The sequence below is a fragment of the Balaenoptera physalus genome (genome assembly GCF_965194825.1).
Source record: "Balaenoptera physalus genome assembly, chromosome: 2".
Classification (NCBI taxonomy): Eukaryota; Metazoa; Chordata; class Mammalia; order Artiodactyla; family Balaenopteridae; genus Balaenoptera; species Balaenoptera physalus.
In genome coordinates, this window is record NC_138883.1 from 40,369,071 (window position 1) to 40,394,177 (window position 25,107).

A 25,107-nucleotide genomic window follows, 5' to 3' on the forward strand; every position below is an offset into this window, starting at 1 on the left:
TGAAGTTGTAGGCCGCAGGCAGTGGAAATCATGCTCAGCTCATCTCAGATGTGGCCTCAGAGGCAAGACACTCTAGACTGTCTGAAAGCTAAAGAAATGGGTTGTAGGGAAATACTGTTGCTTCATTTTCAACCCAAACTGAAAATGAAATCTTTAACCCTCACCACCCCACTCTTTCTTGTCCCTGTGATGTAGGCCATTTTATGGAGCTCCACGGTGGAAGGTATACGGAATCCGAAGGTTGCGACAATCTTTTCTTTCTGTGTAAAGTTTCCCCGATATTGTGGGATTCCTTCTCCCTCTCCCTGGATCCTCTCCTGTGTTGAAACTGTTGAAATGGGTGAGACTAACGATTCTCGGATCCTTTCCACTTCTAAAAGCCTATGAAATATCTTTGCTTAAGGGGAATTGGGTTTCAGAGCTTAAGTCCCCTGGGGTGATTCAACAAGATGAAGAGTTGGACTGGTTGGTGCAAAGTTTAAAAAAAAAAAAAAAAAGAGAGTCAATGGCTCTTTTTTAAAAGTTAAAGAAAAAAAAAATTGTGTCCTGACAGGCCGAAAATATCTCCCGAGTTTTCCAGGTCTCCTAAATGGGATGGGTGTGAAAATGGCCACTGGGAATAAAATGTAGAAACAGGAATAGATCAGTTAGTTGAATCTTTGAGGTTCAAATTTCATGAACTCATGAGAGCTCTTTGGTCTTGTGAGAAGACAGAATGTATGCAAGAAGCTGAAAGCTTTTTGTTCATGCAGAGTTTATTTTCTCAAACGCTGCTTATCCATTGTAAAACTAACAGTCTTTGCTGAAAGATCATCTCCTGAAACATTTTAGGTAGAAGTAGAATATTTTATGCAATCATATCTCCCCATGAGGAAACCCGTCCAAAGCTCAAATGATTCACACACAAAAAGGTTCACAGAGTTTTTCATGTCTGAACTCAAAATTCTCGGGAGACACATTAGCTTGTTTGATAAACCAGAAAGAACAGTGTTTTTGTGCAAGGATTTTAATACAGGAAATATGAGTCTAGTCTGTATCTCTCCAAGTCCATGTGTATGAGGGAATTTTGAAGTAAAATGCTGCCTGAGTCCCAAAAACATAGTTAAGAGAGATATACACAAGGATGATACCGAGGAAAATGCTTCTCTGGTCTGTACCACGCTGAAGAAATATCAAAAAATGCACACAAGCTAATAAGGAGAACAGAACTGAAGCAAGACGCTGAGCAACCGAGACGCCTTTCAAAGACATTTCCCTGTGAAAATCTTTTTCAGTGGTCCTAAATACACTAGTTTCGTGATTAAACCCAGCACCACGCAGCAAATTTTGTAGCAAAGAACAGTGCCTATGGCGAGGCTCAGAACCAGTCTGACAACTTTTCTGAGATTAGAAGAGGGGAAAATATCACTTTACAGAATCTGCTTTTCAGAGGCGGCAAGGCAGTCTGTGGAGACAGGGGCCAGGCTAGGCGGTGCTGGGGAGGGAGCCCTGTGTGGCCTGCCTCTACCTCCCCGACCCGGACCCCAGAGAGCTCTTAGCTAAAGAGGATACCACACGGTGAGGCAATCTCTGTGGACCGTTTAGATTGTAAATATTCTCCCAGGCGGCCTTTTAACAAAAGTCACTCGGGGAAATAGGCACCTGTAAGCAAACATTCCTTCTCCCCTCTGGTGAACGTTTTTAGAAAATGGCCCTACAAAGCTGCAGCAAGAAGGAAAAGGAAGGCAAGTCTGGAGTGCTTGGCTCGGAGGAAGGATGCCGCCCTCCTGAGAAGCAAGAAGCTGAGAAGCTGCTGCACAGGCAGCTGTGGTCCCGGCCGTGAGGTTCTCAGTGGGACATCAGATCCCATCCCAGGAGACAGAATCAATGTAGGAGCAATGCCGGAGGTCAGATCCCAGACCTCAGACAGGTGTCGCCCTAATATGCCTCTGGTCTTCTCACAAAGAAGGTGAGGAGCAAAGGACAGAAGAGGATGGGGGGAGAGGGGACCCACATGAGGGAAGTGAGATGTGCTAAAATTTTCCTGAGCAGAAGATGAGAGCAAACAAAGAGAGAGATGAAAAATAATCATAAAAACGTGAAAAGCAGAGCTAATCATGACGGTATCTAACCTCCAAACCCAATTCCAATGATTTTGTCTAAGCTTGTGGCTACTAGTGTTAATTCAAGGGAAAATCCCTACAGAAGTAAGCAGCCAAAAAGACAAGTTCCAGGAAGTAAATGTCTCTTGTCCATCAGGGATCTGGCAGCTGGGTTCCTCTCTTCCTGGTCACTGGCAGGTTTTCCAGCTCCCTCCAAGCCAACTGCCGCCCCCACCCCCTGCCCCCGGCATCCCACCTTCCCTTTGCCTTCGTCTTATTTCCCTTTATTTCTTTTAAACCCTCACCTTTGTCCTAAATTTGAAGCTCAAGATTCATTTTTTAAAAAAAATGACCTGCCACTACAGCATGTAATTTTTATAAATGTCTGCCAAACACTAACAGCACCAAGTAATAAGATTCAAATCCCCAAAGCAACATTTTTCTGCCAACCCCTCCCCTTCCCCCAGACTTACCAGAGTGTGGGATGTCTGCCAGGGAAGTACAATAAAATGTGGGAACAGGAATAAATAAAAATAAGAATTTAAATTCTGTATCTTTGCCTGCTTAATTTTCCTTTTTAATTATAATCCCTTTCTTTCCCTCTGACTCATGCCATCACATTCCTTATTGCTACCTAACTTTGTTTTTGCCTCCTGTGTTGATGATGTTAATATATCTACCCTTTCCTTACGAATTTTCCAGGCAAGCGGGTTGCCTGCACCATTGGAATAATTTCCTCTCGTGTCTTTTCTTATTGTATCTTCTGTGTGGAGTTGGTCCTTCTAACCAAGCTCTTCTTTGCCTTTTTTGTTCTGTGCCATGATTCTATCTCTTGGTTTCCTCAGTGTTGGCTCTTGCAAATCTTACCTAATTTTTCACTGTCACAGTGTTTCCTTCTGTTTACTGTTTGTAACCCCACCCTCATTTCCTATTGTATTTCTTGAGAAATCTCTTTAATCCTCAGATGCCCTGTTCTTCCTAACTGGCAGGAGGGATGCTTTGGGGCTTCCTATTCCTTTACCCAATCTAATAAACTTTGAATATTGTGTTTTTTTCCTCCTGTTTTGTCCACTAGCTATATCTCTGTCTGGGGTGATCAAAAGTTTCCCTTTTGGGTGTGCACCTCCTAGCAGGACTCTGCCACCTGACAGAGGAGGTATCCTTAGGCAGGATAATCAGGAGCCCTGCCACTGCCATAACCATTTTGGGGTGGCATACATGCCAGGGGAAGCTGGGGCTTGCTGTTGGAGTGATTTGGTTTGGGAGAAAGGGGGATGCTGGGGTCCCAGGACTACGCCTTTCCAAGGGTTCTCTAGGACCATGGGAGCATGTACCACCATTTACCACAAGCTCAAAAACACGGATGCCCACCCCCCAATGCGATCCTTCTACCCTTAGTGAGAAGAGTATACTCCGAGTCCTCCCAGGGAACATAGTCGAGTGGCAGATTCTCGAGTCTTATAATAAATCTATTCTAACATTGTCTCCTCCCTGAGCCTTCTGAGTTCTTTCTCAATATTATGATAAAGCAGCTCTGACATCTCTACCTCATCTCTCATAAGGCATTTTTCTGTGAGCTTCAAACTACAATGACAAATGTAATTTATAATGCTGCTTTGCTACAAAGTTGAAAAATATGGCAAAAATTTCTAAATTATTACCATTAGAGGAAATGATAGCAACTCAAATGTTCCTTTCCTATGTTTCTATTTTTTATTTGATGACGGGTAATGGTAATGACTCATCTGAGTAACATCAAGTAATACAACTAGTAGGGTAATAAAGCTGTAAGACATAGAACTGATGCATATAATGACAACATTGTTAAAAATTTATTTTACTGAAGTATAGTTGACTTACAATGTTGTGTTAATTTCTGCTGTATAGCAAAGTGATTCAGTTATACGTATATATACATTCTTTTTCATATTCTTTTCCATTATGGTTTATCACAGGATATTGAATATACTTCTTTGTGCTATAGAGTAGGACCTTGTTGTTTATCCATCCTACATATAATAGTTTGCATTGCTAATCCCAAACTCCCAGTCCATCCCTCCCTCACCCCCACTTCCCCTTGGCAACCACAAGTCTGTTCTCTACGTCTGTGAATCTGTTTCTGTTTCGGAGATATGTTCATTTGTGTCGTATTTTAAATTCCACATATAAGTGATATTATATGGTATTTGTCTTTCTCTGTCTGACTTACTTCACTTAGTGTGATAATCTCTAGGTCCATCCATGTTGCTGCAAATGGCATTATTTCATTCTTTTTTATGGCTCAGTAATATTCTTTTTTATATATATATACCACATCTTCTCTATCTATTCGTCTGTCAATGGATATTTAGGTTGTTTCCATGTCTTGGCTATTGTAAATAGTGCTGCTATGAACATTGGGGTGCATGTATCTTTTCAAATTATAGTTTTGTCTGGGTATATGCCCAGGAGTGGGATTGCTGGATTATATGGCAACTCTATTTTCAGTTTTTTGTGGAACCTCCATACTGTTTTCCATAATGGCTGCATCAATTTACATTCCCACCAACAGTATAAGAGGGTTCCCTTTACTCCACACCCTCTCCAGAATTTGTCATTTGTAGACATTTTAATGATGGCCATTCTGACTGGTGTGAGGTGGTACCTTATTGTAGTTTTGGTTTGCATTTTTCTAATAATTAGCGATGTTGAGCATCTTTTCATGTGCCTGTTGGCCATCTCTACGCATATAATGACAACATTTTAAGCATTCAGCTTCTGGTTTATGGGGGGGGGTGCCTATAGGCAGCAATTTCCTTCTTACTCATGAGGCTAACTTTAGCTCCTCACCTGAGTAAGAGTGACGGGAAACTAGTCTTAAGGAGAAACCATGGACCAATAGAAAAAAAAATGACCTAACATTTTCAGATGGAGCCTTACAGAAGTTTGAGCCTCACCTTAGTAGGAAGGAGGTAATATCAAGAATATCATGGCTCCTTCACTCCTGGAAATTATTGCAATAACACTATAAGACTATAGCACAATAACATCAATAACACTATGGTTGCCATGCAATATTTGGGACATTGATACTAAAAAAATATTATTTATCTGAATCAAACTTAACTAGGCATCCTGTATTTTATCTTATAATACACAACCACCACACAGCATACTTCATTCCTATGGGCGTCCAAGGACAGCTATCCATCTACTAATGATAACGTATAACACACCTATGAGAGACTCCAATTCCTTCCCAGCTCCAAAGCCAAAGGAGTTTTATGAAGTCCAATTTCGGGTCATTTCCAGACTCAGTTTGGACTGTTTACTTCAGGGACCCCTGATTAAGTCATATATTACAAGGAAGCCTCCCATTGCCCCTAATTTGAAACAGCTGAGCCAGCTTCTCTGCCAGCCCAGGTTCATGGCGGAAGCCTTGGGGTGGGGGGGACTGTGCTTGGGAGGAGGAGGAGGAGGAGGGCATTCGGGGGACAGGTTTAATATTATGTGGGGACATGTCTTAATGCTCTTGTGGAAATGTTCTTTATGGAGCATCAGGTTACAAAGCCCCAGTAAGGTGGGGGGTGAGGAGGGATGGGGGGTAGGAGGGCACTGGAGAAATCACTATAACATTGGAGGATCAAAGAATCCAGCCTGTCAAGGGCTATGATATTTTTTCAATGAGGGAACAAGCTCACATTTTCCCCTGAGGGCTGAGAGACAAAAGCCAACGTTCACCTAAAACTTTTTAAGCCCTTTTTTAAGCCGCCAAACTATGGCTGTGTATGCTTTGCTTCCACTCTCTCTTTTTTCTTCCTCTTGAAATTTGGGGAGGCAGACAGGAGAACATGTTATTTTGAGGCTATATTGATTAACAACCAGTTAGGTGCATTTGGCCATGTTGGAATGTACAAAAATATTCATTTGGTACCCATAAATCTGATGAATGTGTTCATTTACTTACCAAAGCTTATCATTCAAGAGCTGAGGGAGGATGTTTTACCTAAATCTACAAGGTGATGGAGGGCTGGCAATGGGTGTGCATGTAGCTCAAGAAGAGAGTATGGGGTTGGCGGATGAGGAGAGAGGGAGGAAGAGGCCAGGAGGATGGGAAGATGATTGTGATGAGTGAGGTAGATGTACTTACTCCCCTCCATCCACCCTTTAACAAATATTTTAAGTTTTGCTTTTTTTTGGAGAGAACCTAGCTTGTTTTAACTTCCTTTTACAGTAGATAATGCTTCTATGAACTTGACTGAGCCAGAGAAGAGAAATGAAAGAGAATCAAGGTAAGCATGCTATGGACTGAAACATCCCACCTCAGGGTAGTTCCGCATTCATGTCTATTGGCCATCAACATAACACCAGCTATGCCAGAGAAATAAACAGAAGATAAAATCAAAACTTCGTATGCCTCCAAGGGAGGCCCTATATTTGCCTTAGCATGAGGTTTACAATATCTGTTCTAGCCTGAGAGAAGTTTGGAAACTTATAAAATGGGGGTTCTTTTAAAAAGAAGAAGAGGGATTTTCAAAGAGCAGAGGTTGCTTGTCAAAGATCCTTGCCGAGATCTGAGTCAGCTCTGTGAATCCAGAGTTCACAGCTGTGTATCACAGGACCAGAGCAATGCTTTCTTTCTTTTATATGTCAGAATAACCTTCTTCCCAGGTCTTGATGTGACTTCCCCATACCTATCAAGAAGATTCTAGTGGAATTCCCATTAGCTGGTGGGGAGGGAAAAGGTGATGATGTTCCTTTGTGGTCGAGGTGATATCGTGGAGAGGTCAGGAAGACGTGTGGGAACAGTGGAGAAGGCTGGACTAAGGAGACACTAGTCTGTGTCTCTTAAGTGCTAATGGGAATTCAAAAGGTGAACTCAACACCAATCTACCCTCTGCACTGTGAGGTCCTCTTTATCTCCTTTAAACTGAGATACAGTGGTACAGCTCACTTTCAGGGAAGAGCATACACCTTACAGCTTGATGATTTTTACAAATGTGTGTTCCCATCTAGCCACTCCCAGATTAAGGGTCTGGGGTTCCGGAAAGAAGCAGCTTTAACCACAACATTTTGTGTGCAAGTTTCCTACTTAATTCCAGAATAACGTTTCCTGCCCTGGCACCAATTTTCCCCCATGGAGGAACAACCATATTAAATCAATTATGATTTTTTTAAATTACCTTAATTTTTGTAACACAAAGCTACACAAAACAATTGAAAGCTTTCACTTTTGCCATTGAGCCTAGTCAAAACCATCCATGTGACAGCAACTCAAGAACAAGCTCTTCAGCATCCCAACTTCTTTTAAGCCTAGAAAGCAGTGAAGGGCTTTCCATGTAAGGATACAAGCATGAATTATGAGCTTGGAGAAGTTAAGAAGTGGAATTTGCTAGGCTCTCCATCCTTCAGAAGGTTTGTAAATGTCTCCCTCTAACTGTTTATCACTGCTTCTTATTTCTTTGGTAACCCTTGACTTTTCTGATTTTCTTTTTTTATGCCCAGGTTTTTTGCCAACCTGACAACAAAAGGTGCCTACGATCTGGATCACAAAATAAATGTGGAAAGAAATAGCCCAGAAATGCATTATTGGCCAGAAGAGTATGTGAAATCTGCCAAGAACTTTGCACCATGACCTTGTACGAGGGAGAGTATGTAGTCCCAGAGGCCCAGTGGTTCTCCTGGATGTCCTTAAAATGTGTACCAATTCTGAACAGCAGTCTTGACTCTGAGACTGGCACAAAGGTCTCCTATGTCACACAAAATTGAACACAGGTTGAGGAACAGGATACAGGATACGAATTTAGAAATCTCTCCCAAAGCTTTATTGCTAAATGGAAAGTAGAACATAGCTGAGGCAGAATGGTACATACTGTTTTATTAAAAAATGGCAAGTCCTAAGAGGGAGGCAAACCTCAGGATAGATATGTTCATTTGTGTCGTATTTTAGATTCCACATATAAGTGATATCATATGGTATTTGTCTTTCTCTTTCTGACTTACTTCACTTAGTATGATAATCACTAGGTCCATCCATGTTGCTGCAAATGGCATTATTTCATTCTTTTTTATGGCTGAGTAATATTCTGTTATATATATATGTACCACATCTTCTTTATCTATTCGTCTGTCGATGGACATTTAGGTTGTTTCCATATCTTGGCTATTGTAAATAGTGCTGCTATGAACATGGGGGTGCATGTATCTTTCCGAATTATAGTTTTGTCTGGGTATATGTCCAGGAGTGGGATTGCTGGATCATATGGCAACTCTATTTTTAGTTTTCTGAGGAACCTCCATACTGTTTTCCATAGTGGCTGCACCAATTTACATTCCCACCAACAGTGTAAGAGGGTTGCCTTTTCTCCACACCCTCTCCAACATTTATTATTTGTAGACTTTTTTTTACAATGGCCATTCTGGCCAGTGTGATGTGGTACCTCATCATAGTTTTGATTTGCATTTCTCTAATAATTAGCAATTATGAACATCTTTTCATGTGCCTATTGACCATCTGTATGTCAGGAAGCACAAACCTTTCCTGGAGTTGTCAGCTGCAACTCAGGTTTCTAAGAATTCCCACAAATAAAGTACCAAGAACATGAACTCATAGCTACATATCACAAAACATAAACAAACGAGGTACTATAAATGACAGTCAGCAAAATTAGAGCTACAAAGACTTCAGGTACTGAAATTATCAAATACAGAATATAAGTATAGGTTTATATGTTTTAAGAAATAATAAAAAGACCTAAAAATATAAGCAAGGAACAGGTAATTATAAACATAGAGTTTCTAGAAGTCAAAAATTCAGTGGATACGTAAACTAGCAGATTAAACAGCTAAAAAGAGAACTTGTAAACTGGAAAAGAGATTTAAAGTAACTATCTGGAAGTTAGTTCAAGGACACAAAAAGATAGAAAATATGAAAAAGTGGCTAAGACTCATGGATAAATTGAGAAAGTCTACCGTAAGTCTAGTAGGTGTTCCAATTTTTTCCAGAATTACTGAAAAATCTCAAACCTGATATTCAGGAAGCCAGTGAATCTCAAGTAAGATAAATAACTATAAAAACATATCTAGACACATCATAATGAAACAAGGGACAGCAAAGACATAAAGAAAGTTGTAAAAACATCTGGAGAAAAAAGACAGAACAAATATAAAGGAGCAAACAGTGCTCAGTAGTAAAACAAAAGGCAAAAGATAGTGGAGTAATAGTTATAATGTGCAGAAAAAATAAGTCAAATAAAATTTTTATACCCAGAAAAACTATCAAAAACAGGTATAAAAAAAAGACACTTTCAGACAAAAAGGAAAGTTTAATACAAAAAGAATTCTCATTCAGAGAGAAATCTAAAGGATATAAACTCACTCCAGAAATAAGCCAAGAGGAAAAATAAAGTTAACAGAGGAGACAGGGCAAATAGAAGATACAAAATAAGATGATAGAAATAAATGTAAATACACTGGCAACCAAAATAAATGTAAGAAGAAAATCTAAATATATGCTGTTACAGACATTCATAAGGACACAAAAATGTTTAAAGTACTTGGATAGATAACCATCTTTCAGGCATATAAACCAAAAAAGTTGGTATGTCTGTTTTACTATCACACCAAATGGATTTTTAAGAAAAAAAAAAGAAGAAGAAGAACTGCTATGCTAGTGGTAAATAGGGTCATTGCAAAATGATAAAAGATTTGATACATTAAATATATATTGTAATTCTAAACTGATATACATTTAATATATAAAACAAATATATTGAGAAGTCATAAGTGTAGAAGAGTATAGTATATAAGTTTTTAAGTGACAAGTGTTATAGAAGAAGAATGAGCAAGATACTATGTTAATTCAGAGGAGGAAAGGGCTAATGGTTAATAAAGTGGGGAATTTATGGTAGAACCAGATTATGGAGGGTCCTGAAAGTCAGAGAAATCTGGACCCAGCATGATAGGAAGTTGGTAACCGATCATATTCTTAAGCAGGAAAGTGACATGATGGAAATGGTTTCTTAGGAAGGAAAACAGCAAATCTGGCTATTGTGTTCAAGGTGAACTAGATAGGTCTACACCAGAGTGTAAGCAAAGAGAGGGGTCACAATATCCTGTATTTGGGGGAACAAAGGATGGAAAGAAGGGAAAATCCGAGAGATATTTCATAGACAAAATCAACAGGAAATGTTGGCACTGTGGCGTTTGGTGGGTTATTTGTCTTAGAAAGTGACTGACAGAAATATGCTCCCCAAAGACAACCACATGAAAAGAAACCAGGATCCTAGCTGATTCCCGGAAGACTCATCTCTGTCAGCCTCAGGAAGTAAAGCCAATGACCCCAATTTTTGTGGGTCAGTGTCCTCTCTACCTGGTCCCTGTATAGATGGTTTTAAAACATTGATTGAATGAAGCACCATGGGAAGACATTGTGGCTTTAGAACTGTTTAAAGACCATTCTAAATGTATTCACCTTTAATCACATGCAGGTAAGGCATAATCAAGCCAGATCCAGAACTGCAGATTGCTTATGAGATAGATTTCTGCATATACCTCCTTGAAATGTTTTTTCCAGGCTGAAACTATTAGAACCGTGGTATAGGGAGTAGAACAGTTGGCCTTGATAGCTTATGAGCTTATGCATTAGCATAGATTCAAAACGGTTTCTGAGGAGACGGTGCCCTGCCCACAGGTGCTCCCTGCTCACCTTTAAGCACAGGTAGTACGGCTGCTGATTCACACCTGCATCTTTTTCTTGACTTTTCAGTTTTTACAGAATGACATTAAATCTAATCTCAGAACGAATGTCTACTAAGTCATGTAGGTCTATAGTCAAATGGAAATAGAGAGTTGATTGTAGATCTACAATGGAGATAGAGAATAGAGAAAAAAAAATTCAAGTGCATTGTGAGTTAATATTTAGCAAGCATTCGGTTGCAAGAAACAAGGACGGTTGCTTGAAGGAGGACATCTATTATTTCCCAAGCAATGTTCTATGAGATATTCTAAAATCTACCCCTGGTCAAGCAGGGGCAGCTGAGAACTGGTAACCTGGCCCACACACATCCATCCCCCACGGGGGATTTTGCTGAATTCTGCTTCTGATGAGCTGCCATCAGCCTCTATTGAGGATCATTATTTTAAAAACTGTCATGAGATTCATTGTTGTTGTTTTTTTTTTTCTGGGATGTGTAAAGAGGTTACTTATAAAACCACACAGTGGCCCCATATCAAAATTCTTGAAGAAATTCCCATCCCATTCTAGTGTCAAAATAGTTGCACTTCTGAAATTGGTATTTATTTTCTGAACACCAAATAGCATAACTGACCAAGTTTCCCTTTTACATTATAGCCAACCACGTGGCCCACATAGGAGGAATATGTTGATTAAAGTACACATTTTATCCTCAATCCTGGCTTCTTTCTTAGGCTCCTCCCCCATTTTCTTTCTTCTTTTCTTAGATCTTTATGCAATCTTGTTGTATTTTGTATATCCTTAGAGCTTGCCTTATAGCCCATGTGGAACAAGTCTGGTATAAATAAGTAAATGAACTAAAATGGTTTGAGGTATGTTAGAACTCCCCCAAAGGTTGAAGGCAATGCACCATCTGTGGAATTTTGCCTGAAAGTCACAGCCTTGCTTAGCTTCCTTCCCTTCCTGTTCTGCTGTTCCCACTCAGGAGCACTTCCCTAAGGAGTCACTGGCTGGTACATCTTTGTCTCAGGATGAGCCCCCCTCATGGAATCTCCCTCACCCTTTACCTTCAAATGATCACTGAATCCCACTGAGTCTGCCTGCTAAATGTCTTCGGAAACTGTCTAGTTCTTTCCATCTCCACCTTCCCCAGCCTAGGCCTGACCATCTCATTTCCGTTGGAGTACTACAAAAGCTTCCTGGATTCCAGCCATATTATGTACAAATCCATCCTCCACATGGTAGCCAAGAGAGATCTTCTCAAAATAAAACTCTGATCATGTCATTTCTCTGCTTACAACTCTTCAAGGATGTCCCACTGCCCTTAAGAGAGTCTAAATCTTTAACTGGGCTTATAAGACGCTGCAGTATCAGGACCCCTCTTTCCTCCAGCCTCTTTTCTTCCTCGCCATCCCCACCTGGCTCCTCTCTCTCCAGCCTAATAAACCTCTTTCTATCCCCAGCGTTGGGCATGCGCTGTTCACTGCTTCCAAACACACCTCCTCTCCTCCTCACCCAGCTCTCCTCTCAGCATTTGTTTGCAGAACCACTCATGTAATGGATATTTCTTGAGGCCCTGCCAGGTACCAGGCCTGGAGATTGGCCCTGAGGAGTGCAGCAGTCAACCAGACACTCTGAAGCTCTCAGCACAGAGGCCGCTTTCCCACAGACACACTCTCAGTCCACCCACTCTCAGCTGGTGACTCACTGGGCTGCTTTGAGCGCTCATAGCACCTGAAACAACCACCATGTTCTATGCTAACTGTCTGTCTAATGTGTGTGCCTCTAAGTTGTCTCTAAACTGCAAACTCTCAGAGAGCAGGGTCTGTCTTGTTTCCTGCAGTTTCCCCTGAGCATAGCATCATAGCTGGCTTTCAGTAGATGCTCAGTAAATAACTGAGAAATGAATTAATTACTCCCATTTTTGCATTACGAAGATGATGGCTCACGTGATCAGTCCTTTTTGCTCCAGCCCTATTTGCCGTAGACTCGGGTGCCAGGAGAAGTAACAGAGCAGCCTCACCTGGGCCCCCTTCTTAAACCGTCACTGCAGACAGTTTGGGTTCAGGAATAACCCAAAATGCCTTTGGCCAGAAGATATTTTTCACCCACCAATTTTCATAACACTGTTTGTTTGAGAGGAAATTTGATCCAGATGTTTTAGGTTCATTTACATTAAACTCATCACCACATGACACTGTAACAGCTTTTGATGGCCATGAAGTCCTTTTTCACAAACGAGGCAGTTGCCTTTTGCCAGCTATAAGTGAGTGCAGGACCCCAATTCTTTGCACTTGGCTCCAAATTTAGCAAGGATCGGGGGAGTGTGAAGTTTGGCAACTGTACGTTCTCCCCTCCCTGCTGAGGCATGGATGGGATTTTACAGACTTTGGAATGTAGATTTCCTAATGATTTAGATGAATGTCACAATGTGATGGTTTAATCCACTGAAAGGACAATAAAACAAGATTTCTCCTTGTCTTTGTGATTTCTTCTGACCATTTTAAAAAGAAGTGGGAGAAACAAGAGAGGGGAAGGAAGGAATTTTAGAAGAGTAGACAATTCAACACACACATGAGCATACACAACGTTCTTAACAGCCTAATGATTCATTAACAGCACCAGGGAATTTAAATGTGCTAGTCCCTTGGCAGGCCAAGAGCCAAGGCCCCCTCCCTGTGCTTTTCTCCATCCACCCCTCTCCGCCTGACATAAGGGTAAACTTTGGCACAGAAAGATGATTCTTCATTCCATTGTATTAACTCAACACTGCAAAACTAACTCCAAGTGATCTGTACGCATATTATATGGCTCAGAAAATGTTCATACCAGGGTGGTTCTCTGAAACAACTGGGAAAGGTTATCTCACAGTATGTTGCTCCCATCTCTGCTCACAGAGCACGTCTGTCTTTGTTCTTAACATGTTGTAATTTATCCATTTAAAAGGCTATTACCACCAATAGACTGGTAAGGTCCAAGGCAGGAGTTGTTTATTCTTTTATACTCAGAACTTAGACAGTGTCTGGCACATAGCAGTTGCTCATGAAATGTCTGATGAATGAATGAATGAATGTGTATGTCTACATTAACCAGAGCTTTCAGATTATTGTGCCACTACATAGTTACAGAGACATACTTTGATAGATATAAGGAGATAGACATAAAGAATGAAGAGGGAATATGGAGAAGAAAGGAAAATCCCCTATTTCTTGAAAATCCTGTGAATAGAATGAGAGAACTTTAAATAACTCAAGCAAGTAGCAGCAAGATATAGCTTTGAGCATGCCTGTACATTACTCTTTCATTTTACTTTTTTGTTTCCATTTTTATAGGCATTTGGGGAGGCAAATCCCTGAAAACGGACACTTCTCAGCCTTCCAGTGATGCTATATTTACAGCTTTTCTGCAACAGGAAAATCCATGCCTTCAACAATATTGAAAAACACTCCACAAATCCTTCAGTGAGCCAGGACAGTTATGCCCCTGCTTAGATCCAAAGTTAATGACATCTGTTTATAAAGGGGAAAAAGAGATCATAATTTTTTAAATTGTGTTTTTCCATGTGCGATTGGATTTTCTAAGTCAGCCTGAAAGCCACATGCCTGCTAGACCACAACAGTGCTCTAGAGTAGAAGTGGTGAGCCTCTGTCTGAAACGGGGGTGGGGGGAAGGATGATGTCATTCCCAGCGGTTAAGGACTGAAGGGATTACGAGATTTGGAGTGGGATTTGGAAACATCTTTGGTGCTGTGAATACTGGGGGCTGCTGGCTGTCTCTTCACCTGGGAAGAAACGCCTCGCTCTTGCCCCTCCGGTTACAGAGGCTGTGTTACAATAACTGGCCTCTTGGCTAGCACTGTGGCAGGTTATTTTTTGTCATTTTTTCCACTCCAAGTTTCAAGGGCTTTTTCCGTGGATCTTAATATTTTTCCACTTTTCTTCAAATCTTTTTGACAAGGTTTCAGATCATGAGCAATCATAAGTACAGAGGGATATTAAATGAATGGTACACTTGGCAACTTAGGAGCTACAATGGAGAAGCAATTAAGGAGGAGAGAGTGGGCTGCCGTCATCTGGGGATCACGTCAAGGCTCTAAAGGCTGCACAGCTGTTTTTGGCTGACTTGCGCGAGCCTGCAAACTAACAAGACTAATATTTAGATTATTTCATCAAAATGGAACATCGTTATAGAGTACCTACGATGTGTGAAGCATCCTTCTAGATGTTGTGTCGAATTGTAACACTTAATAGAGCTTTCTTGCCACCAAGGCACTTTCAATCGCGTAAAATCTATGCAAAAATGTGGTGGTTTTGTGCTGTGTCCACTTAGCCAAGCTGAAATTACCTGTCTCAGAATTTCCTTCCCTGTTTGGTTCTGGGATACGGATGGCCACATGAGAAATTTATGGATGTAAACGTGCCTCCGTGTTTATGCCCTGAAGGTTAACGTGCGCGTTCGGCACCGTGGCACTGCTCACACTGCCGCTGATCTGCTGGCTCGCCGGGCTCAGTGAGGGGCACCACCTGGACCCACAGCTCCTCCTAGTTCCTCCTTCAGCTGCCCCAAGTCCTGGGCCATGTGCCAGTGTCACTCCATGACAAAGGGCACCGACTTCTCTGGCAGGGCAAGCCGGTATCCAGACTGGAATTGTTGAGGGCAAAAGCAGGTTGTCCTTGTGAAGTCCAGTTGTCCAGATGGGTTCAGTTCACCCTTGCCCTTGACCATGTTCATCTTTCCTTCCCAGCTATTGTTGCCCGCTGACATAGATCGACTTCAGGCTCAACACAAGATGCAGAGACAGCGGCATATCACTCCTAGAGCCCTGCTCCTCTCATCCGCCCCTGACTGATACGGAGCACAGACATATGAAAGACTCTTGGTCTGTTTAATGCAATCACTTGGGACTCCTATCCATTTATTCCAATGATGCTGACTGACTCAGGTGTTAAGGGACTTGGAAAGTCACTTTATTCCCCCTTGACCTCACCTGTAAAATGAGGGGCCTGTCCCATCCTTGGCATTTTAGCTCTGTCCTGTGCGAGGCTGAGCTGGAGCCCTGGAAGCAGGGAAAGCCCTCGTGCAGGGAAGCAGGAGACATGGCACTGGGGTTAGCTACCAGCATCAAGGGAACTGTTCATCTCACAGAGGTGAACTCAGAAGTGGGCTGAGGGAGTTCAGGGCAAAGCAACAATAGTGACCACGGCAATGGCTCCAGCTCACACAGGGCTTTTTCCTTCCCTCGCCCCTGGACACCCAGAAGGGGTGATGGGGCTTCCGACGGTTGCTCAGCACTCCTCATTGGTTGTCTTTACCCTGCCCACAACTCTGTACATCTCTTCATTCAAGTGTCTTCAAAACTGCAACTGCTTCCGTTTCCTGCCAGAACCCTGACTGACCATAATGGGGCAGAGCCAGGGGTCTCTCAGAAGGCCTTTGTCTCCCTATAAGGAAACCCAGAGGCCCCCTTAACATAATCAAGCCCATCTGTCACTGTTGGCCATGGAAATAGTTTCTCCAAGTGCAGTAGGACCTCAGTGCCTATTGTCTACAATTCACTTTCTTTCTGAGGATCACTTGCTTAAACCTCACTGTTGCCCCAATGTTGGTGATGTTGGCATTGGGGGTGCTGCTTATCTCAGAAAATTCTGGTCTCAAGGAGAACTCAGGACTCTTTTTTATACCTATATTAAGCTTAAACCTGAATTAAAATTTCATCAAAATAATACCAAACACATAGTAACAAATAAAATAGTACAGAAGACCATACTGTCTTCTGTACTAGAGAGTTTCACTCTCTAGAGAAAATTTATTTTAACTTCTGTTTTTAGTTCTTTTGGTGGTAAGCTCCATAATTCTAGATAATATGCTTATACTCCTATTTCTTAATTTATCAATTTTAAACAATACCTATTGACTCTCCAATGTAAAAGATGAAGAATGATCTCATCCCTCCCTTTCCCACCTCCTCGTCCTCTCAATATTTAATATTTATACTCTTATTCTTTTGTTACCTTTGAAATTTTAAACTTTATATAAAGTGTTACATCACCATTTCTTATTTCAGCAACTTAGTTTTGTATCTTAAACATTTATTATGAAATATGAATATACAGAATAACATAACACCTATGTTACTTCTTAAATATCTTTTATATAAACATCTGTATATATCCATAAACAATACATAGCATTGCCTCCCTATGTTTAAAAATGTACACACATGGTATTATTACTCTGAACATCTTATTTATGATTTGCTTTTTCCACTCAACTTGATGTTTTCAAAATGTATCCATGTTAATACATATAAGTTCTAGTCCTCTCATTTCAGGGGCTGCCTCATATTCCTTCTATGAATGTGCCACAGTATTCAGGCTTTGTTGATGGGAAATTATAATAATAGTAATAGGAACAACAACACTGAGTGCCTACTATCTGTCACATTGTTCTAAGTACTTTCCATTGTTTGACTAATGTGATCCTGTAGCAATCCTCATTCATCTATGAGAAAACTGAGGCACAGAGAAGTCATGTGCCTAAAATTTCACCAGCTAATAAGTGACTATCCAGAGTCCTCGCTCTTAACCACTATGTAGTACTGCTTCTCCATCTATGTTGATTCCTTTGAACCATTTCACACTATGCTGCTGTGAGCTTCTTGGTACTCAAAGTGTGAGTGATTCTCTAGAATTATTGGGGTATAGAGTAGGGGCATCTTCAGTTTGCCTAGCTATATTGCCAATGATCATGTTGTTATGTCTTCCTTTTTTCTTTTCTCCTACATTCTACCCTCTGTTGGTTGCAGTTTACCTTTTATATGGCTGATGTTGTTGGCATTTATATTCTATATAACATCTGTCAACTTTTCTCTGCTTTGTCAAAAGGTTGACTCTAAAAGTTAGACACCAGTGAAAAGTATTTACATGTTTATAACCATTTAAGTATTGCTCCATGCCTGGGCAAGCAGTGTGCTGGAACTGCAGTTCCTTCCCTGTCGGTCCTATTTAACCAAGGACCACATCAAGTAGAATGTTCAGAGCATTAAGGACTAATGGAGTCTCTTTTCCTACATTTAGCATTTGCTTTAAATCATGTCATGTTTAGTTGACTGAGGTTCTTATATAGCTTCCTCTGGCCCTTGAGGTTTCTTACTATCTTTTTTTTCTTTTCATATGGTTTTCCATTATCATATTCTCAAAAATGTCCCAAACTCTCTATCATAACATCTTTTCTACTGAGTGAGTTGGCTTTCCCCTCCTAAGTCCCTCCATTTTGAAGTCTTCTGTCCTCCTGTAACAATCTGGACTTGCCTGAGTCTGGGCCTGCTATACTGCTCTCATCCTGGAAACTCATGTCTGTCCCTGTTCTCCTGGGTCAGAGTGGTTAATCTATGGATGGCATATTTTCTTCCTTCTTAGTTTACTTCCTTATTTTGCTGAAGTACATCCTTAAGTAACTTCCCACAGAAGAGGGCCTGAAAGATAGACTTTCTAAGTCCTCACAGTTCTGAAATGTTTTTACCCTCACACTTAATAGCTGGGCTCAATATAAAATTCTGACCAACTGTTAAGCTGTGGGAACCCCCTCGTGTCCAGCTGTGGGAACCCCCTCGTGTCCAGCTGATATACATTATCTATATTGGAGGTCTTAGCTTTCCCACAGATTGCCAATTCAAAATTTTTGGAGCAGAGCTGACAGACTTTCTGCCCTGGATGAGTCTCAGCTCCCTGTGCTTCATGCACTAAGGTAGGGGGCAGGGGGGAATACGGGGATGCACCAAGAGGGCAGTTGTCTAGTTTTCCGCTCCTGGTGATCACCTTGACCCTTAGCCATACTTGCTGGTTCTAAGCACAGAGCCTCTCAGTGATTTTGTCAGGTAGACTGGCCCCAGTCACCTTTGTAACCCTCCAGGGAGGTCTCAACTTTCTCCACCTGTGTCATTCAATAGTCTTCTTCCATCCACTTTCCATCTTGGGGAAATCTGTTGACTGTTTTCTATCACTGGTGTGCTTCCTGTTTTTTTCCTTTTTTTGGTTTTATACTTTTGCTTCCCCATTTATTAGCATGTGACTTGAGAAGTTATTTAAGTTTTCTGTATCTCAGTTTTCTCATACATAAAATGCGAAAAAGTGGAACCTATCTTACTAAGTTTGTTATGAGGATTAAAAGAGTTAATACATCTAAGGTACTAGGACAGCATTCAGCACATGCTTAGCTCTGTAACACAAGTCAATTATTATTATTATTACCATTATTATTATTATTTGGTGGGGTCTTAAGAGAGGTGGGAGATAGGATCCCAAGATTACTGTTGGCTGAAGTGTTTAGACAACTTACTAAGGACTCTGGTCTGAAATGGAGAAAACCCATGGAATGAGACCCCCTGAGGTTCATAGGTATGGTTTATTCATCTTCAGCCTGGGGTCCCCGGAGGAGTGCTTCTTAAATTTTAATGTGCATCATAATTACCTGGGAACCTTATTAAAATGCAGATTCTGATTTAGTAGGTCAAAAGTGAGCTCCATATCCTGCATTTCCAACAAGCTCCCAAGTGATGCTGAGACTCTGCAGTGTGTATGTATTTATGTGTGCACTAGATATCAATATGAAATATATTTTTACTCTAGGTCACAGTAAAAATATTTGAAAACCATTGCCTAGAGAAATATCTTTCAGCCTCACTTTCAGCTGTCTCCACAATATACTCTCCCCCCAGTGCCAATGTTCGTCGTCAGGGTTTGATTTTATTTAGGAAGCAGAAGGGCTCCATACTTCTCCTAATCACTCAGCAATAAGAGCTGGTCTCAGATTCAAAGTCCTGTTATTCGAGGCCCCTTCCCCACAGTGCTTGAGATGTTACCTGGCATAATCTACATCTCCCTGCTGGTTTGCCCAGCACTTTTGGGCTTCTGGCTTGGCGCCTCTTTCAGACCACCAGAGACCTGACATCTCCCAGTCCTTCCCTGGGATATCTGGTTTCATACTTTAGCTACTGGTTTAGGGTTTCTCTTCCTTGGAAGACAGGGACAGCTGGGAATGTGGATCTCATCCTGTCTGGGTTTTCCCCCTGACAAGTGGCGGTAGTGGCAGGATGAGAGGTGCTTGAAGACCACTCATGATGCTATTATCACAGAGAGCAGAGTCAATAATGAAAAGAACAGGTGCAGTGGACTGGGTTTCACTTCTTGGGCAGGCGGGAACAGCCAGCAGGGCAAGCATGGGAAGCAGGACTATCACAGATTTTAAAAAATCAATCACAGGGAGGGATGAATAGGTGGAGCATATGGGATTTTTAAGAAAGTGAAACTATTCTGTATGATGTCCTAATGGTGGGTATATGTTGTGATACATTTGTCAAAACCCACAGAATGTGCAACATAAGTGTGAACCCTAATGTAAACTATGCACTTTAGTTAATAATAATGAATTAATATTGGCTCATCAATTGTAACAAAAGTACCACACTAATGCAAGATGTTAGTAATAGGAGAAATTGGGGAGGGAGGTGAGGGTAGGTATATGGGAACTCCCTGTACTTTCCACTCAATTTTTCTGTAAACCTAAAACCGCTCTAAAATATAAAGTCTATTAATTTTTTAACAAGTAAGTAGAGATTAAAACTAAACTGCTATTGTGATGATTAAAATGGAAAAAACATATGAAAGCACTGAAATATCCACAGTACCAAAAACACCAAAACAGTCAACAAGCCATGACATACATGAATACATTCTCCCCTCCCCCACTCCTCTCCCCAGAGGTGCCCACTGCCATTGCAGTGGTCTGTATCCTTGAAGACCTTTTCATATGCATTTTTAAACATAGGTAAGGGAGATAATACTTTTGAAATACCTCCCAATATTGTGCATTCTTTTCGGTAGGTTGCTTTCCCTTCCTGCACCCCATGTACTAGTAAGGCCAAGCCATGTGGCTTATTGTCTCCCAGAATCAGGATAAGACACATATTCAGATCAGAAGAGGAAGTGGAACCTACTATGCCTTCTCACCTGGAAGTAAATGTAAAAGAAAAAAGAGGGTAAGAAATTCAGGCAGGAGGGTTCTTGTTTTCTCCCATCTCTGGGCTGTATGTTGGGATAGGTGAGGGCATTTAAAGGCAGTCAGATCTATATAAAGGAACCCCAGACCACTGGGGCAACAGTGCTCAGCACGCCCTACAGGGGCTGTATTTCCTGCCTTTGGAATTTCACTGAGAGCCACTTATGTATCTACACGATGAGCATTTTCCTGGGATGGAAACCTAGATGTTGACTTACTGAAGTGAATTGTATGGGCATGGTTCTTATTATAAAACATAATATGTGCATATGGAAATAATCATTTAAATGGAAAGGTATAAAATAAAAAGTAAAAAATCTCACTCCAAGATACCCACTTTTCACAGGTAACAGTTTTTCATCTGTTTATAGTTTTTTGTTTTCTGTAGTCATCCACATAACTGGAATAACATGTTTATGCTGTTTCCTGATTTATCAACTTCAAGAAGAATCTATTGAGTACCACTTTTAAAAATAAAAAATTTGGCTCAGTTATATTCAACCTGCTTCCAACATTTAACTTATTTTTATTTTTAGTCCTATTAGCTATTTTTTATAACTTTAAAAATACTGCTCTTTTGATGCGAGGAAATACATGCTCTTTTCCCTTCTCTTTCTCCCTCTTTCCCCTAACTTCCTTCTGTACTATTATGTTCCAAGGTCAATAATGTTTGCATTCTCTTTTATAATCATAATCAAGTCTTACATGCTTTATCTATAGAATAATTCTTTTAAAAATCAAAAGAGCATTTATAGTGATTGTGTAACTATCATTTATTCCTGATTGGGGTAACATAGCCTAGCCAGAAAAATATATGTCATAGAGGTAAAGCATGTGGCTTAGAATAGCTCTGCCACTTAAGAGCTGTGTGACTTAGTATAGTTACTAAACTCCTCTGTGCCTCAATTATTCATCTGAAAAACTTGGAATAATAATACCTACCCCATAGGGTTGTTTGAAAATTAAATGGAATTATCAAAAGCACTTAGCACAGTGCCTGTCACCTAGTAAGAATTTAAATAAAAATTAATTATTATTATTATTTTGGTAGTGTGAATGGACCCATTAGAAAGGTGTGTAGCTCTTATGTTATTAAACCTGTGTCATGCTAAGGAGACTATTCCCAATACCAAGGTTGAATGGATTCTCTCTCTCTTGATACTCCATCAGTTCAAAATCATGCCAGAGTTTAATTTGCTTCATTTTTAGACCATGACTTTTTTTTAAATCTCCTGACATGTCTAAGTGCCTATTTTCTTGTTAAGGAAAGAAACTTATAATAGCCTATATCATACTGTGTGTTGAATGACCAATTTTGAGAAGAGGAGATGGTACAATTCCCTACAGATGCAGAGAGAGAGCCCCTGGTTTCTGGCTTTGCAGTTCTGGTCCCCATGTGACCTGGCTTTTTTCCATTCCTCAGATACCTAAAAGAGTCCCTGTCCTAGCCTAATAATAGCCCCCCTACACACACACACACACACACACACACACACACACACACACACACACACACACACGCACATTCATTAAATAGTAGCACGTGATGGTTCCTTTCCTTGAAACCCCTCCCACTGTGGAGGGAACTGCAATGAATACATCTAGGCGCTCTTCCAACCCTGACTTTTTTTATATGGTTTTAAGCTCTTCTGGTAGTCTGCTTATCCAGGCTTTCCACTCAGGGCAAAGTTATCCTGTATTCTCTCTCTCTCTCTCCCCTCTGCACCCCCTTTCCCCCTTAATACATTTAAAGGGATACTATATAAAATGCAAATTTTAATACATCAGATCCACAATACAGGAAATAGGAAGGAGCATTTTTGTTTCTTAATAAGAAAAACTAACTGATTATTCTGAATATCTTAGCAAGTATAACATCAAAATTAGGAGGGTGGGGACTTCCCTGGTGGCTCAGTGGTTAAGAATCTGCCTGCCAATGCAGGGGACATGGGTTCAAGCCCTGGTCCGGGAAAATCCCACGTGCCGCGGAGCAACTAAACCTGTGTGTCACAACTACTGAGCCTGTGCTCTAGAGCCCACGAGACACAATGACTGAGCCCACGTGCCACAACTACTGAAGCCTGCGTGCCTAGAGCCCACGCTCCACAAGAGAAGCCACCGCAATGAGAAGCTTGCGCACTACAACGAAGAGTAGCCTCCACTCGCCACAACTAGAGAAGCCCATGAACAGCAACGAAGGCGCAACGCAGCCAAAAAAAATTTTTTTAATAAATAAATGTATTTAAAATAAATTAGGAGGTTGGGAGCCAATCCAAAAATCTTGAAATGTCCTAGGAATGAATATCCTTGGGGTGTAGCTTGAAATTTTGCTTAATGCCAGACTTCCCTGAAGACCAAAGAGGAGGGGTACATCATAACAGACGTAAGCTCTCTGTAGGGAACTAGCGCCTGATGTTTCACGACGTTTTCCAACAATGCAAACGGTGTCAGTTCCCCTACACTGACTGTGGTGTTTTAATAAATCAAATTATCAAAGCTTCATAGATGTTAAAAAAAAATGAAATGAAAACAAGTGAAGCAAGCATAGTTTGCTACTCTAACATCAAAGAACACAAAACCATAAATCCATAACATTCACTTTCAAAAGCAGATGATGAAAAATATGGAATGAGTTTCTTAGATTTAATTTTAAAACAGCAAAAGTATGTGAAAGCAGAAGAGAAATGCTGAAAAGCAGAAACCAGAGCAGAGGGCACTTCATTTTAGAATTTTTAGCTTCTCCAGGGAGCAAAAGAGCTTAGCTCCTTGACGGCTGGACAGCCACAGGCAAAGTATGCAAGCTCTTTTTTTGTATTGAGTCCAATCATTAAGCTCAAGTCAGTAAATCAGATATCCAGGGGATACATAACACATTATTAAATTTATGCAAGAACTCTGAGTTCATCAAGGAAAATAAAGAAAGGTGCTAAATGTCATGAGTGATTTTGCTGGTAAGCAAACCATCCAATATTAAATTGATTTTTAAATCACATAGTCTCCTTTTCCACAAAGTCTCATTACAGTAATAGACACTTGTCACTCTTTTTTTATTTTGGTTAGACATACTTCATTCCCCTTCTGATAACATCCAAGTTTCCTTTCAAAGTTGTTTTTCCCCAACATGTGTAATCTTGGTGGGAATAGTGCCTACCCAACCCCCAGCCTTGCGAGCTGACATTGATAGGTGACCACATCCCAGTCTGTCCACGGAGTGAGCAGACAAAGTGTGATGTGGCACATAGTCAATGGAATACTCTCCCCAGCCTGAGAATCCAACGGGAGGGATACAAGGATATTAGTAGCAATTAGAATTATTTGTCCCTGCTGATCTGCCCTCTTGGGTTCCCCTTGTGTCCTGCCCATTTTCTAAACCCAGTCTTCCAGCCCTTCATTGATCTGTCCCCAGTAGCCATCCAAAAAATTCTTTATTTTTTTTCTTGAGATCATCAGAGGCTATTTCAGTTGCTTGTGACCAAGAAGGCTAATGTATTCATTCATTCAAAGACAAAATTTCTTGAACATCTGTTATGTTTGGCACTAGGAATACAGAGACATGGTTCATGCCCTTGGACTGATTGAGATTGTTGTGTAAATAGATAATTACAGTGCAATATAGGAAGTGCCATCATAGAGATAAACAAAGATCACAAAGGAAGATGCCAGTAATTCTGCTCAGGGAACACAGCGAATGCTCTACAGTGGAGGCAAAGCTTGAGTCTGGCTTTGAAGGGCAAGTAGGAGTTTACCTTCGCAAAAAAGATAGGGCAAGCTTTCCAGCAGAGGGAATGGCACGCACAAAGGCATAGAGGTATGGAGGAACAAGTCATCTTTGAGATGATTCCAGAATTAGGCTGGGGCAGAAGCTACATGAGTGAATGAGTTTGGATGAGGTTGAGGCTACATTATGAAGGATCGTGTGCTCAGTGCAATAGGATTGTTGAATAAACAGCCAGTGGAGTGGCTGATGCAAAGAAAATCAAAAGCACTGCCATCAAATACATGAGATCTCAGAAACAGAAACTGCACAAAAGTAAAACTTAAAATGGAAAAATAGATGCTTCAAATCAGTCATGAATAACTTCGTTTTTCAAGGATTGATTCAGGAAAACTAAAAATATCTGCAGACCATATTTTAAAAACAAAACAATCACTTTAAATGTCCGGGGATCCCAGTTTTGATGATGTACTTTATTGATCAGAAGAAGGTCAAGGAGATAACTGGCAACTCTTACTAGCTGCTAAAATGTCAATACTTGGGAAGAGTTGAGAATGACCTATCACTGGGAGACAGTTCTC

General features: G+C 40.8%; 1 long non-coding RNA gene across 2 annotated transcripts in view; it reads right to left on the minus strand.

Moving 5' to 3' along the window:
* The window catches only part of LOC309655390, a 92,370-nt gene that overhangs the window by 46,947 nt on the left and 20,316 nt on the right, over window positions 1–25,107 (minus strand). The window lies entirely within an intron of this gene.